Consider the following 14,306-nt stretch of genomic DNA (forward strand, 5'->3'; position numbering starts at 1 on the left):
TTTTGTTTTGAGTTTTCTGACTGTTTTATGTCAATGTCAAACAAGAAATATAATTTTAATTCAGGAGTGATTATTTCCTTGTTTTGTCTCCTCCCCTATTTTCATCTGTTTTAAAGAATGTGTAATCAATTTCTTTTTTGCTTTACCTTTAAGCTGAGATCGAATCTGAATGTTCTGGTCCAGTGACGTATACCCTTCCGAACGACATCCCTTATATCTTTGATGAATGGTCCTTCTCCAACAAGTTGACCCGAAGAAAGTTGAAACGTTTGGAGATGTATTCAAATCAATTATCGAGAGGATAGCAGTCAGCTCTAATGTATATTTTGTGACCGACCAGTATAAGGAAGGTTCGGTTAGGTCTTTCAAAAGACAGAGAAGACAGAACATCGGTACAATCAAAATGGAAGTAGGAAAACCTCGTTTGTGTCCAAAACAATGGAGCAAGTTTTTGGCAGATTCATCCAACAAGTTGGAGCTGTGTGATTTTATTTTGAAAGATTGGAATAATCATCACTCAAAGATCATTGAAGGTCGGACCATCCATTTATTTCAACTTGGGATCAAAATTCTTCAAGCTGACGTCATCTAACGGCCAGGTTTGTGACATACTTACTTTTCTTATAGCAATTTAGTACAATGTTTAAGACACGCAGTTCTCAAAGAATTAAAATTTAGTAGATTATAGCTACCCTAATGATTTTTCTTGTCTCTCTTGTTCAGGTACTCTGTGAAGAAGAACTCAACCTATCGACGGATCAAGAAGAAGCCGACACTAAAGTGTTTCTGTGTGGAAAACATGCTGCTCGTCAACATCTAGCCGAGAAAGTAACATATCGATTTATGCCATCTATTTCCAAGCCCATTTCAATGGAACAAAGTTGTACGTCAAGACTGGTTCGGGTGAGAATCTCCGAACCCTTTATATCACGGCCATTGCCAAGCATCTTGGAGAAGGTTGTTGTAAAGTGTTGCCAGCACTTCATGCTTTCACTGGCAATGACTATACCAGCGCTTTCCAAGGTATTGGGAAGGTCAAAGCCATGAAACTGATCAAAGATTCAAAGAAATTCCGGAAAGCATTCAAACGAATCGGTAAGAGCTTTGATTTTAATGCGAAGTACTTTCGAGGAGTTTGTCTGCATGTTGTATGGTGAAAAAGGATGTACAAGCGTCAACGAGGCGAGATACACAAAATTCTTTTCCGCCAAAAATGGCAGCAACGAGCCTAAAAAATTACCACCTACACGAGACGCACTTCTTCAACACTGCAAACGCGTTTCGTACGTCACTGCAATCATCAAACGATCTTTGGAGAACAATCCCAATATTCCAGACCCTGATGGTTATGCTTGGTCGTGCTTCTCCCCCAGCACCTCCGCAAATCCTGGAACAAATTTCGTGTAGCTGTAAGAAAGGGTGTAAGACCCGTTCCTGCTCTTGCAGAGCCCACGGGATTAGTTGTACAGAGTTTTGCAGATGTAAAGGATGCATAAATGTCTCAAACGAAGACCACATTGATCAAGACGAAGGCGATGAACACGAGGAGGGCTTCAATGAGGATCAGCTCCAAGACATGTTGGTGGAAGAAGTGGACGCGGACGCTGATGTTTCTTTTGACGTTGAAAACGAACGCTTTGAAAATGTTTTGAAAGTGTTGACGTGATGAAATTTAAACTATAGATTATGTATATATTATGTATATAGTATACCAATGTATCATATTGTATGTACTTTTTCTATTGTCGGATTTTGGGATTTTAAAGTCTAAAAGCTGAGCTAGTAAAGTACTCTTGATCGAGTTACAATCTTTACTTTTCCCTCCCGTTTTCTTTTAAACCCATAGTAGTTTATGGTATTTCCCATCATTTTTTAGAATTGTTTTTTACGTTGATAACAGAACTTGAGTGAAGATAGTTATTTCGCATTATAAAGGTCAAAAAACTCTTATTTGTATTGATTTTCACAGAAAACAACATCCCTCAGCAAGAGGTCACGTGACATATTTCAATGGCTTGTAACTTTCGATACAACAGTTTTTAGGTATCGTTCCTGACCTTTTTCTTAATCTACGTTCAAATACGCGTCGATCGTATAGTTTGAAAGTAAGGCTAGCATTTCAAGCCGAAGAATTAAAAGTGTCCTTAAAAATAGTGACTGAAAGCCTCTGAATTATACGTTGTTTTTTCTCCCTAACCTCACCAGCTTTATGCTTCTGGTAGAGCTTCGGGGATTTTGATAAAAAACTACGCATAACTACAGGAATTAAATAATCCTTTTCGTCCCTCTCTTGTTTATGAGCCCTGAATGCCAATTGTTGGGGAACCAGTGAGGATCAAAATCTTCCTCATAGAGAGGTTTAATCCCTCTTTTCTTATCCACCTCCAATGAAAAAGATACCGACACATTGATCTTTCATTGGAACTTTTGTAAAATCGGGATTATTTTGGTTAATTTCCTTTGTATCTCCTTAAGTAGTACTCATATGAAGATTAAATTTGGTATATGAAGTCTCCTTATAGCAATGTAAAAGTAGGAAAAAATTTTTTTTGATGCATCAAACTGTTTACTAGTTATTACTCTTATAAGCGACCGTAGTACAGTGGTAGAGCATCCGGCTACGGTTCGCAAGGTTGTGGGTTCAACCCCCAGCCGGGTCATACCAAAGATTCCCAAAATGGTACTTGATGCCTCTCTGCTTGATGCTCAGCAACTAAGAGAAGGATCAAGGGTAAGTGGAGAAATCCAGGGAGAAAGAGTGGCGCCCTCCCCTACCTTCGGGTAGATAGCTATCGAAAGAGGAGCCTTCGGGTCGCCTCCGACTGCGGTCGCAGACTTACTTACTTACTAGTTATTGGGCACTTTCGTTTTCGAGAGATCCCTCTATCCCGTCCTCATCCCGGTTAAGATCCCTCTAAATCGGAATCAAGACAATTCCGGATAGGAAAGTGCTAGAGACTTGAAATTTTCACAGAATGTACTTTTATTTGCCCTTTAAAGGATAAAAGAAAAAGAAAACATTTTTTCTCAGTCAATTTCCTAAAATTTGGCTAAAACAAGGAATTTTGAATCCGATTAATCGAATGAAAGATCGCTGTGCGAAAAATAGCTACTGAAAAGTCACTTGCACTTTGTAGTCGCTCTTTTAGGGTGGCCTCAAAGCAAGAGAGTAGACGCTCAACATAATACTCAACTTGCCTCATGTCAGGTGCTGGATGTTCTCAAAAGCTGTGAAAAATAGATTTGGAAAAAGTTGAAAAAATATCGAAAGTGTGATAAGCACAAAAGATTTCCCACTTAGCTTCGACAAATCATCATTCTCTTTTGTACATCCCAAACAATCCATTTAATACATTCAATAAATAAAAGAGAAAAGTCATGAAAAAATATCAGCTTACTGTAAAACTCTGACGTCCAATAAATTTTGAGTGGGTTCCCATGTGCAATCGTCACTTCCCTAACCGTACCACTTCACGAGATGGTAAGCTCTTTTTCCAATCTAAAACAACGACAAAAAAGTTTCTAGAAAATTCAATCAACACTTCTTCTCTATTGAAAACTTATATTCTCCTCCACTTGGTTTTCAATCGCGAACAAAAAAAAAGATTCCAATATGAAAAAAAAATAAAAAATAAAATAAAAATTTACAAGATAACAACAAACCTTTTTTTCGGCGGGCACTTCTTCAGCTTCTTCCAGTGTCCAAAATTTCCAGCTCTGTAGCTGTGCTGGAATTATTAAGGCTTTTATAATAAACTGGAGCTTTCTGTTTCAACCTTTGAGACATGGTGAACAGATGTATTTCTGTATGCTTCAGAACGACGTGTCTCCTCCAACAAACCCACTTTTCAAATGAAACTTTTAAAATTTTGATGTGCTTGCATGTGAGTTATAATTCAAATGTCCGCATTCGAAAAGTTTCATTTTCAGATCGGGAATCATACTTTGCTCTATTGTTTACTTTAACGAATCGCACAGCAGGAAAAACGCAGGAAGTAAACTAATGACGTGATTGTCACAAAAGCTCGAAGCGAACCCCCGGAAACAGATCAAAACAACATTTCTCAAATGTCGCTGTAAACAAATCAAATTCGACGCGATGAATGCAAATTCAAGCCTATATCAATGCCATTCTGCATTTAAAGATTCATACAACCAATGTTTTACAATTAAAAATTTTAACTCGTTCAGTGAAAAGCAAATCTACTAAATAGGGATTATCAACAATGTTTTGTCTAAAATCAACAGATTCAGATTCAGCATTTGAAGAAAATAAATCAAATTTTCCTTCACATCACACCATTAAGCATTAGTACCTGCTACATTCTTTAAGTATCTTTGCAGTTTTTTATTACTACATATATTGACCCTTTCCCTTAAGGACTATGTCATACGGGGAGGCTGAAGGGGGTCAGTTTAGGGAAGTTTACGAAATTTGCCACCGCAACCATAACATGTGGTGTTTTTTTCGTTTTTCATTCATACCAATAGAAAGTCATTTTCATCTGTTAAGGAGTGGACGTTCTTGCATATTATCAACATCACGTTCTTTTGTTGCTTTCCCCTTTCTTGTCCTCAACAGTCGTAAGGGGCTCGTTTTCGGTTTTTTCAAAACTGCATGAACTTCCCCCTCATAAACATACCTATTTGTGAGAAAGTGGGTCATCGGGTCAAAATGAAATGACTACATGTAATGATTGGTTCATGTTAAATATTGACTTAAGACAAAACTATGCCTTATAATTATAATAAATCCCTCTAGTTACTAGTTACTGAGTTGGGAGATATCTAGTCAATCAAAGGAGAAAAGTATGAAGACTTTATCTCTTATCACATGCTGCTTCTTGGTTGATGGTCAAGGCTCAACTCCCCTTGCTGGCAAAAATGGACTCTCAAAACCACATGGCACAAGGAGGAGATCTCACTCGGCCCATTCTCCCAGCAAGGAACTCAAAGATGAAGTGCACTGGAGGCCAGTAGAGATCTAGACTAGCCTCAAATACAAACAATGATCTCTACTGCCAAGGAAGATGGCAAACTAGCTATATATTTAATGTAATACAAATATAATATGCATGTAACATATAACATTTTACAAGACCTAGATATATAATACACGATGTACAAGATATATAGCATAAGAGAAATAACATCAATCTAACCTACAAGATATAATATCAAACCGAGTCTGTTATTTAGCTTCCTCGCATACATCCCCTCTTTGTTCCAGAGTTGTCCCCAACTCGTCAGTTCTGTGATGACGTTACAAGCCAAACACGATCAATAATCTAGGATTTCAATTTATTCATCCCATCATAGTGTCTCAAACACAGTCCAAACATAAAAAATAATGATCAACAATTCATAGAATATATATTCATTTACCAGCAAACACCAGGGTTGACATCTACATATGGATCGAGCATGTAACATGACAAGAGAATTTTCCCAAGTTCCACTCTTTGTTCATTCATTCGTTAAACCAAGATCTAGCCAGCTGGCACGGTCTGCGCGCAACAATACCAACAACCCTTATGGAACGTCCAAACGAGACATTGAGTGGCTGAGCTTGAGCAAGGAGTTTCGATGAACCAGATCACGAAAGGCACGATGATTGTCACATGAAACGAAAAATTTAAATGATTAATATCAGAAATGAATCCCCTCCAAGCAACTGGCCAGATTGAGGGGTCGACTGACAATGAATCCCCTCCAAGCAACCGGCGAGATTGAGGGGTCGACCAAGTTTACATGTTTTATCAATCTTTCCGCTTTAATAAAACTTAATTAAGGTCAGTCTCATCATCCTAGTCTCAAGGGTTTACCAAAGCAAGGTAAGAGAAGGGCTTTAATACCACGTGTTTTTTATACGTGTCCTGTCTCTCTCTCCTCCTTTTTAGTCGGGGAACAGAATTCAATATCTCGAGTTAGAAGCGTTTTTGCTTAACCCTAAAAAAGAATGGGGTTGTTATATACCGTTGGAACGGAAATTTTATGCTGATTATGGAAACCCAGGTCTTAAAAAGTCTATCCTGGACAATTTTGAAAACGAAGCTGGAGTTTGCACTCCTCCGTGGTGCTTTTTCGATTTTACCTGTTTTAGAAAAATGCTGACTGTCAGCAAAGTAAAGGTTTTTAGAGTTTAAATTAAATTTTTGAAATTTTTGAAATTTTTGAAAATTGCTACCAACAGAATTGCTTTTTAGCAAAAAATTCAAAATTTTTGAAAAAAACATTTTTGCACTCCTTCTTGGAGGTTTTTTGCAAAAATCAGCGTTTTTACAAAAATATACTGCTAAAACAAGTCTGCTGGCAACTGATATCCGGTTCAAATGACCCCTTTAATGGTTTTGACGGAAGAACTATATCTTACCATGACAAAAAACCGAAAACTGCTGTCAAAAAACAATTATTTGGCTTTTTGCTCTCCTTCTTTGGTGTTTTTTGACAAAAATCGATTTTAGCCGTTTTTAACCAAAATTCGACTTTTACAAACTATTCCCTTAATTTTGGAAACTGAATGCCTTCGTATCTCTAAAAGTTATTCTCCATTATGTAAAATGATGAAAAAAATCAAAAATTGATCTCCTCTGTTGATGCTTTTTGACCAAAAAGTTTTTGAACGAATTTCTGCTTAATGGTCCAGGGGAATTTCAGGCTTAATTTAAGGAACCCAAAATTTGCGTACACGTGAAATTTTTTGATTGAAATGTGTTCATTATTTTGATGTCTCTGAACATGGACATATTATATACCGTTGGAAAGGGTTTTTCATGCTGAACAACTTTTTTGCTTACAAAAAAGGCATAAAATGTACTCAATGTGAGTAAAAGGGGACAGAAAGTGTTAAAATGATGTCATCATCACCACCAAAAATTTGACATTTGCTTCAAATTATTGAAAAGGATTTTTCATTACTCACGAAAAAGTCTGAAAATCTAATAAGTAATGTGCAATGTACGAGTAAAAAGTGATAGAAGGTGTCAAAATAACGTCATTACTGTCCAAAGCATTGACATTTGCTCCATTTTATTGATGAATGTCTATATACCATTGAAAAGTATTTTCATGCTGATGTTGGTGCACCATAAAAAAGCACTGATTCGACTGTAGCACGAAAAAGGTTGTGTTTAATCTTGCCATGAAGGTTTGATTCAGTAGTAATTACTTAATCATTTTGAGATTCTCACATTAACATGCCAGTGGAGGCTTTGTGACTGCCAAGGCAGTTGAATTCTTCTACATTTTACATTACAAGAGTATATCCATGTATTCGATCTTTTTTGAGCTAACATGTAGAACTATGACAGGAGAAACTTTGATAATGTGGAAGAGTTTTTCTGCATCTTCAGAATTGCCCAGATTGTATCTGTAAAGTAGTACCTGCTTCTTGATCTTTGGGGAATAACACAGTGGCATATCCACGGGGGATGGGCGGTTCTCCCAAAAAAAATAAAAATTGACCAAAAAGGTCAAAGTTTTCCCAATAGAATGTGAAGGGGTCTGTAGTTTTTGTAACCTTTTTCTGGCTACATCTGACCTTTTTAAAGCATCCTTTAAGCTGCTTGACACTTCTTAGAAGTTTTTTTTTACGTTTTTTACACTTTTTATGACCTTATTCTCACTAACTTTGAGATTTCCAATGCCATTTGTTAAGCTATTTGAACTTGCTTACAGCAAAACTTTACGCCTGCGGCTCATAAATTTCCTCTAAAAAAGGTGAAAATTTTTCCAATCTCGCCCCCCGAAACGAAAACTCGTGGCTACGCCTCTATTACACCGTATGTTTGTGGCGGTTGAGTGATAAGTCTTCAATACATAGTCTAGCGACAGTTTAATAGAAAAGGTGCCAGTGCACTTTTATCGAAGGCATCTGTATCATTTAAAGGCGATTTAACGATGGTATTTGTTCTGTAATTGAATTGATGATTGGATTACAAAGAATCGGAATCCCAAGTCTGAAATATAGGCTTGCGTTATGATATAGTTGAGATCTTCAAACTTTTGAATCACTATGACAACAAATCACGTGTTTCTAAAAAAAGTAACCAACAAATACATAAGACCTGAGAACACAGCTCTGAACTGGTAAAAGTTTTCGAAAGTTATGGTGAACGTGGACCCTATAGCAACTCTCTTTACTATCGAGGCATCAAACAGTGGAATAGTCTGTCTGAAAAAGTAGTTAAATCATCAATCATCCAAGATATAAGAGTTTAAAGAAGATCTTGGAAAGAGGAAATGTTTGGGTATGATTGAAAATGTCGCTATTGTTGCATATCTGTAATATCTGTATCTTGTAATAAAACAAACCAATGTGTGAGTGATTTATAGATGCCCATGTGCTTGCTTCGGAATCTGTAAAGCTTTACTATTACTTAGTTGGGCCCCCAGCGGTTTGTGTTAATGCGTGAAAATCCATTTTTTATTGCGTGAATGCGTGAATCTGCCCTGTTTTTTGCGTGAACGCGTGAATTTAACCTTCTCACCCAAATTTGTGCAAATTTCCCCTATCTTTGACAATTTCCCTGATTTTTTCCGAAAATTTCCCCGATTTCCCAAAAAATCGGGTTTGCATGAATTTGAGAAAAACTTGCGTGAATGCGTGTATTTTTGGTCCGCTGGGGGGCCTCTTAGTTTGACCTGGTAATCAAACCTTTTAACCTAATCCATCGTCAAATAGGAGATCTACCTAAAGAGTTTAAGCGCCAGTTCTACAGACAGGATGTGATGTGATGTACCACAGATGCAAGGTATTGTAAAAACACACAAACGTATAACCCCAGAACTCATATCAATTGAAAAAAGTGGACTAAAAAACCATCTCGATGATAAAAAAAGAGATTTGCCATTCCCGTTAGCACTTAGCCCCTTCAAGCTCCCCACCTGCTAAGAAATTCTCAACGGTTTATTGATGCTACAGGGGTGTAAAAATAAAAATGACAATTATTTAGTTTTGCTTGATGACACCGATGGTTTCTTTGTAGCTGCCTGCTACGTAAGCGAACTAGATGAAGCGAATCTGTAATGAACTAGATTACCCTTGTGGGTCAAGCGAACAAAGAAAAGGTGGTCTAGAGAGTTAAAACCATTGGAATCTCTTCCACTTTCAATCAGTATTTCAGAGCATGACTTCTAGCCTTCGGCTTATATTTCATTGCTATTGCTTTATACTCTACATTACATCCTACATAACACATTACTCAGTAAAATTTCAGACTTTTTAGTATTAAGCGAAAAAAATGTTCAGCTCGAAAAATCCTTTTCCGGGGTGTCTACAGAATTGTTCTCATTAGTTGCAAGGTTTTAAGTTTTGTAGGGTCAAATTTTAGGCATTTTTCACGGTTTTCGGTTCATTTATTGAGTATCTTTAAGGTTTCTCGGGGCTCCATTTGATTTGACTGGTAGTACAATACTCTTGAACGAGGTGTGTATAAAAGATTATTTCGTAGTATTCTCGAGATTACGAGAGAAACGAGAGAAGCAAGCACGCAATTTTTTTGGAAATATTGCTTGTATAGAAAGAGACTTCGGGAAAACACAAATCGAACCACAAGACAAAATGCATCTTTGGTCGAAATTTGAAATTATTTTGATAATTATATCAAAAGTTATTGGGATTTCAATTTTTATGACGTCATCAAAATAGCGCAAAATTGAGGATTTTTGCGAATTACGCAAAATTTCAAAATGAAAAAACATCTGCCTAGACTGAATCCTATTCTACTTAGTCATACGCTTCGTTTGAGCCCAAAATGAGCTTCTGAAAATGATTTGTAACGTTGCAAGTATTTTGACCCCGCCTTAATCCCATGGAGAGGTCCTGTAGTCACTCTCTTTTCAATAATTTGAAGCAAATGTCAAATTTTTGGTGGTGATGATGACATCATTTTAACACCTTTTGTACTTTTACTCACATTGAGTGCATTTTATGACTTTTTTGTAAGCAAAAAGGTTGTTCAGCATGAAAAACCCTTTCCAACAGTATATAATATGTCCATGTTCAGAGACATCACAATTTCAAAAAAAATACAAAATCCGCCATTTTGAAATTTCCACCATTATGGAAAATGCCCAAGGTGTGAAAAGTGTCACTCGATGGTTTTTCACTCCTAAGGACCTAACGAACACATTTCAATCAAAAAATTTCATGTGTACGCAAATTTTGGGTTCCCTAAATTAAGCCTGAAATTCCCCTGGACCATTTGGCAGAAATTCGTTCAAAAACATAACTTTTTGGTCAAAAAGCATCAACAGAGGAGATCAATTTTTGATTTTTTTCATCATTTTTTACATAATGGAGAATAACTTTTAGAGATACAAAGGCATTCAGTTTCCAAACTAAAGGGAATAGTTTGTAAAAGTCAAATTTTGGTTAAAAACGGCTAAAATCGATTTTTGTCAAAAAACACCAAAGAAGGAGAGCAAAAAGCCAAATAATTGTTTTTTGACAGCAGTTTTCGGTTTTTTGTCATGGTAAGATATAGTTCTTCCGTCAAAACCATTAAAGGGGTCATTTGAACCGGATTTCAGTTGCTAGCAGACTTGTTTTAGCAGTATATTTTTGTAAAAACGCTGATTTTTGCAAAAAACCTCCAAGAAGGAGTGCAAAAATTTTTTTTCAAAAATTTTGAATTTTTTGCTAAAAGGCAATTCTATTGGTAGCAATTTTCAAAAAAAATTAAATTCTAAAAACCTTTACTTTGCTGACAGTCAGCATTTTTCTAAAACAGGTAAAATCGAAAAAACACCACGGAGGAGTGCAAACTCCAGCCTCGTTTTCAAAATCGTCCAGGATAGACTTTTTAAGACCTAGGTTTCCATAATCAGCATAAAATTTCCGTTCCAACGGTATATAACAACCCCATTCTTTTTTAAGGTTAAGCAAAAATGCCATTTTTGGATTCTGCTCCCCGACTATTTTCAAAAGTGTTATTAGTATCTTGAAATCTTCTCCAAAGTTCTTTAACACTTACATCAATTTATTGCATCATTTATTTAAATAAAAATACTGTCCAAACAAAACAAAACAGTTCATAAAACTCATTTGTGTGACTTCAATTTGTGCGTTGTTGTTTATAAACAACCTTTCCACTACATTGTCTACCATTTTTCATTCGAACATCGTACTACTTTCACTTTCGTTTTTCGCGTATTCAGTGAAACCACCTCTGCTACCAATGTGAGATGAAGTTTTCTGGGTCCTATCTTCTTGTCACAAACAAACAAAGAGAGAAGCTATTTGTTGGTCTTGGTGTTGAAACTTTATTGACAATGTTAACGTATAGATAAAATATATCTTAACTAAATCCCTCTATTAACTTATGTCACATGAACTTCACTTCTCTTTAGTCAGGTTCCAACTGGTCATGTTGGGCAGGGCAGGCATGACAAAAGTCGCTTGGTGTGGGGGAGAGCTCACTACCCTGTCCAGCCAACATGGTCCCAAAGAAGGGGTGCACCGAGGGCAAGTGGAGATCCAGACTAGTCGAAATGTAAACAAAGGATCTCCACGGAAAATATGGTAACCCTAGCTATAATATAAACAAACTTTGCACGTATACAATATAATTTCTATATACATAGGCTATGTCCTAGCTGACAAGATAAAGAAAATAGTCAAATATTAAGATGTAGTTGATCTCTTTCCTCACATACACCCCCTCTTGATCTTTGAGGTGTCCCCACCTCAACGGGGAGAATCTCGCAATGTTCTTATAGATTTATTAAGTCTTGTATTAGTGAAATCATACCATACATACGTCAGCCCATACAAACAACAAGTCCATATTGTTATACCAACGATACCATAAAACCTTCATCAGCCCATACAAATACCATGTCCATACATCCATACCAACCAGTCTAGCCAGTATACGTCCGCATTGTCTACCACCAAGCACCCGTGTCTTCAGTCTTGTCCTTCAGGTCCAACGCGTGGACCCTTCACGAGACACCCTCGTCCATCATTGGCCTTCAGCTTTGGTCCTTAGACTCATACTTCTTAGTCCCCGAAGGTCCTTGGGAAGTACTTGTCGTCACCTAGCACCCTCGTCCAACATTGCTCCTATTGGCGAATGGCGTAGACAATGCCCATTGAATGATCGAATGCGGTGAAGATTGCACGTGAAGAATGTCGACGTAATGATGGATACAAATACGTCGGTGATGATTGCACGTGAAGGATGTCGACGTAATGATGTCAACGTAACGATGTCTTCATGGATGGAGTGAACCACATGACCCGTATCTTCAGTCCCGTCCTTCAGGTCCAGCGTGGACCCTTCACAAGACACCCCCTACCAACAATGGCCTTCAGCTCAGGTCCTTAGACCAGTACCCCTAGGAAGTACCAGTCCTCACCTTTAGCACCCTCATCCAACAATGCTCCTGTGGTCATATTCTGATCCCTCCGGTTGTGAAGGATGGTGTCTTCCTTGGTTGTCTTGTCTTGAAGTCAATGATGGCTTGGTTGGATTTTGGTGGAGCTAGGTTTGTGCTGAGGAGTCGAGCACCCAAGTGATGAACCAATACGTTGTTGAGCCGAGGTCGAGAAGAGATGAGCTGGGATAAGTATCGTTACCACGTGATGTTAGTATGATGATTCTCAGCAGGATGTTGACAATATCGCCACATGAAACGAAAAACAAGAAAGGATGATTAGTAGTCAGAAAATCTCCCCAAGCAACCGGCGAGAATTGGGAGTCAGCAGAGGTTCTTGTCCATACGTACGCTAGGTATCTCTGCCTTTTCAGCATTAACCAGATTCTAATCACCATCCACCCTCCCTGTCCTAGTAGTCTCATTTGCCTAAAAGGGGTCTTAGAAGGTAGGATTGAATTTTGAGTCATAGGTAAGACGATGCGGCGCTCGCCTGTTTCTCTTTGGCCTTGTCCACTCCACTTACTCCTCTTCTTCAGAAGTCTCCACTGGAGCATCTTCACTTTCATTTGGGGTGGATACTGCTTGCAATGTTCTGTCATTCAGATCACCTTGTTCATCTATGTGTGGTTTGGTTTGGTTCTGCTCAGATGTTGTCTGTCTTTGTTGCCAATAGATACCACGTATAATGTCGTCGTCTGATGAGGAGTCTTCTTCTACTTCAGATTGTTGTAAGAGCTTTGTTGGAAGGGATTTTGAGTACTTTCTGTATCTCATTTTTCTCTTGCAGTGGTACTAAGTCGCATTTCATCAAGAGGTTTCTGTGTAGTTTTCTTTCTTTTCCAGATTGGTTTTTCACGACAAATACTGGGTAATTAGTACTTTCTTTGATAACTGTGTAGATGTTTTCTTCCCAAAATGATTCCAGTTTTCCTGTACCTTTCGGCCGAGTGTTCTTTACCAACACTTTGTCACCAACCACAATTTTTGAGCCACAGACTTTCTTATCATATCATCGTTTTCTGTTTTTGTTTGAGCATTCTGCAATTCTACGTGCATCTATCAGTGCCTCTTTCCATTTCTTCACAAATTGATGATTTTCATTTTTGATGCGAAACATGTCATCGATGGGCAGTCTGCTTTCACGGCCAAACATCAGGAAATGTGGGCTGTGTTTGGTAGCTTGACATAGCATACTGTTGTAAGCGAACATAAGAGTCTTCAGGTGATCCTTCCAATTTAATTTATTTTCCTTCTCTAACGTCCGTAGCATGTTGATTAACGTGCGAGTCATACGTTCGCACTGTCCATTTCCCATTGGGTGGTAGGGTGTGGCATTAGAAGCCTCAATCCCTGAGAGCTCGTGAAGTCTCTTCCAAAGTTTATTGTTGAATTCACGTCCTTGGTCATGATGAATCTTCTCTGGAAACCCGAAGGTCAAAATGTAATTCTTGAAGATAACATCTACTGCTGCTACTGCTGATTCGTTTCTTGTTGCATATGCTTGTGAGAATCGGGTTAAATGGTCTGTAATCACCAACACATACTCATAATTTCCTTTACATTTATCCAAATGGAGAAAGTCAATGCCGACCAACTCAAAAGGCGATGTTGTTTCAATTGGTTGTAAAGGTGCAATTGGTGACTTGTTTGGTTTCTTATCAATTACACAGCGACATTTCTTTGTGATGAAGTATCTGTATACATGCCCGGCCAATAGAATCGATCCCTTGCTAATTCATACACTTTTGCGACTCCTAGATGGCCCATATTCACATGCAATTGATTTTAGATTAACTGGTGATAGCATGATGGAAGCACAATCTGTTTGTAATTTGTTGTCTGCTTGATTAAAATTCCATCTTCAATTCTTAGCTCTTTGAAAAATCGCAACAGTTGTCGTTGTTTCTTCTTCAAACTCTTTT

This window comes from Clytia hemisphaerica, unplaced genomic scaffold (genome assembly GCF_902728285.1).
Source record: "Clytia hemisphaerica strain Z4C2 unplaced genomic scaffold, Clytia hemisphaerica genome assembly, whole genome shotgun sequence".
Lineage (NCBI taxonomy): Eukaryota > Metazoa > Cnidaria > Hydrozoa > Leptothecata > Clytiidae > Clytia > Clytia hemisphaerica.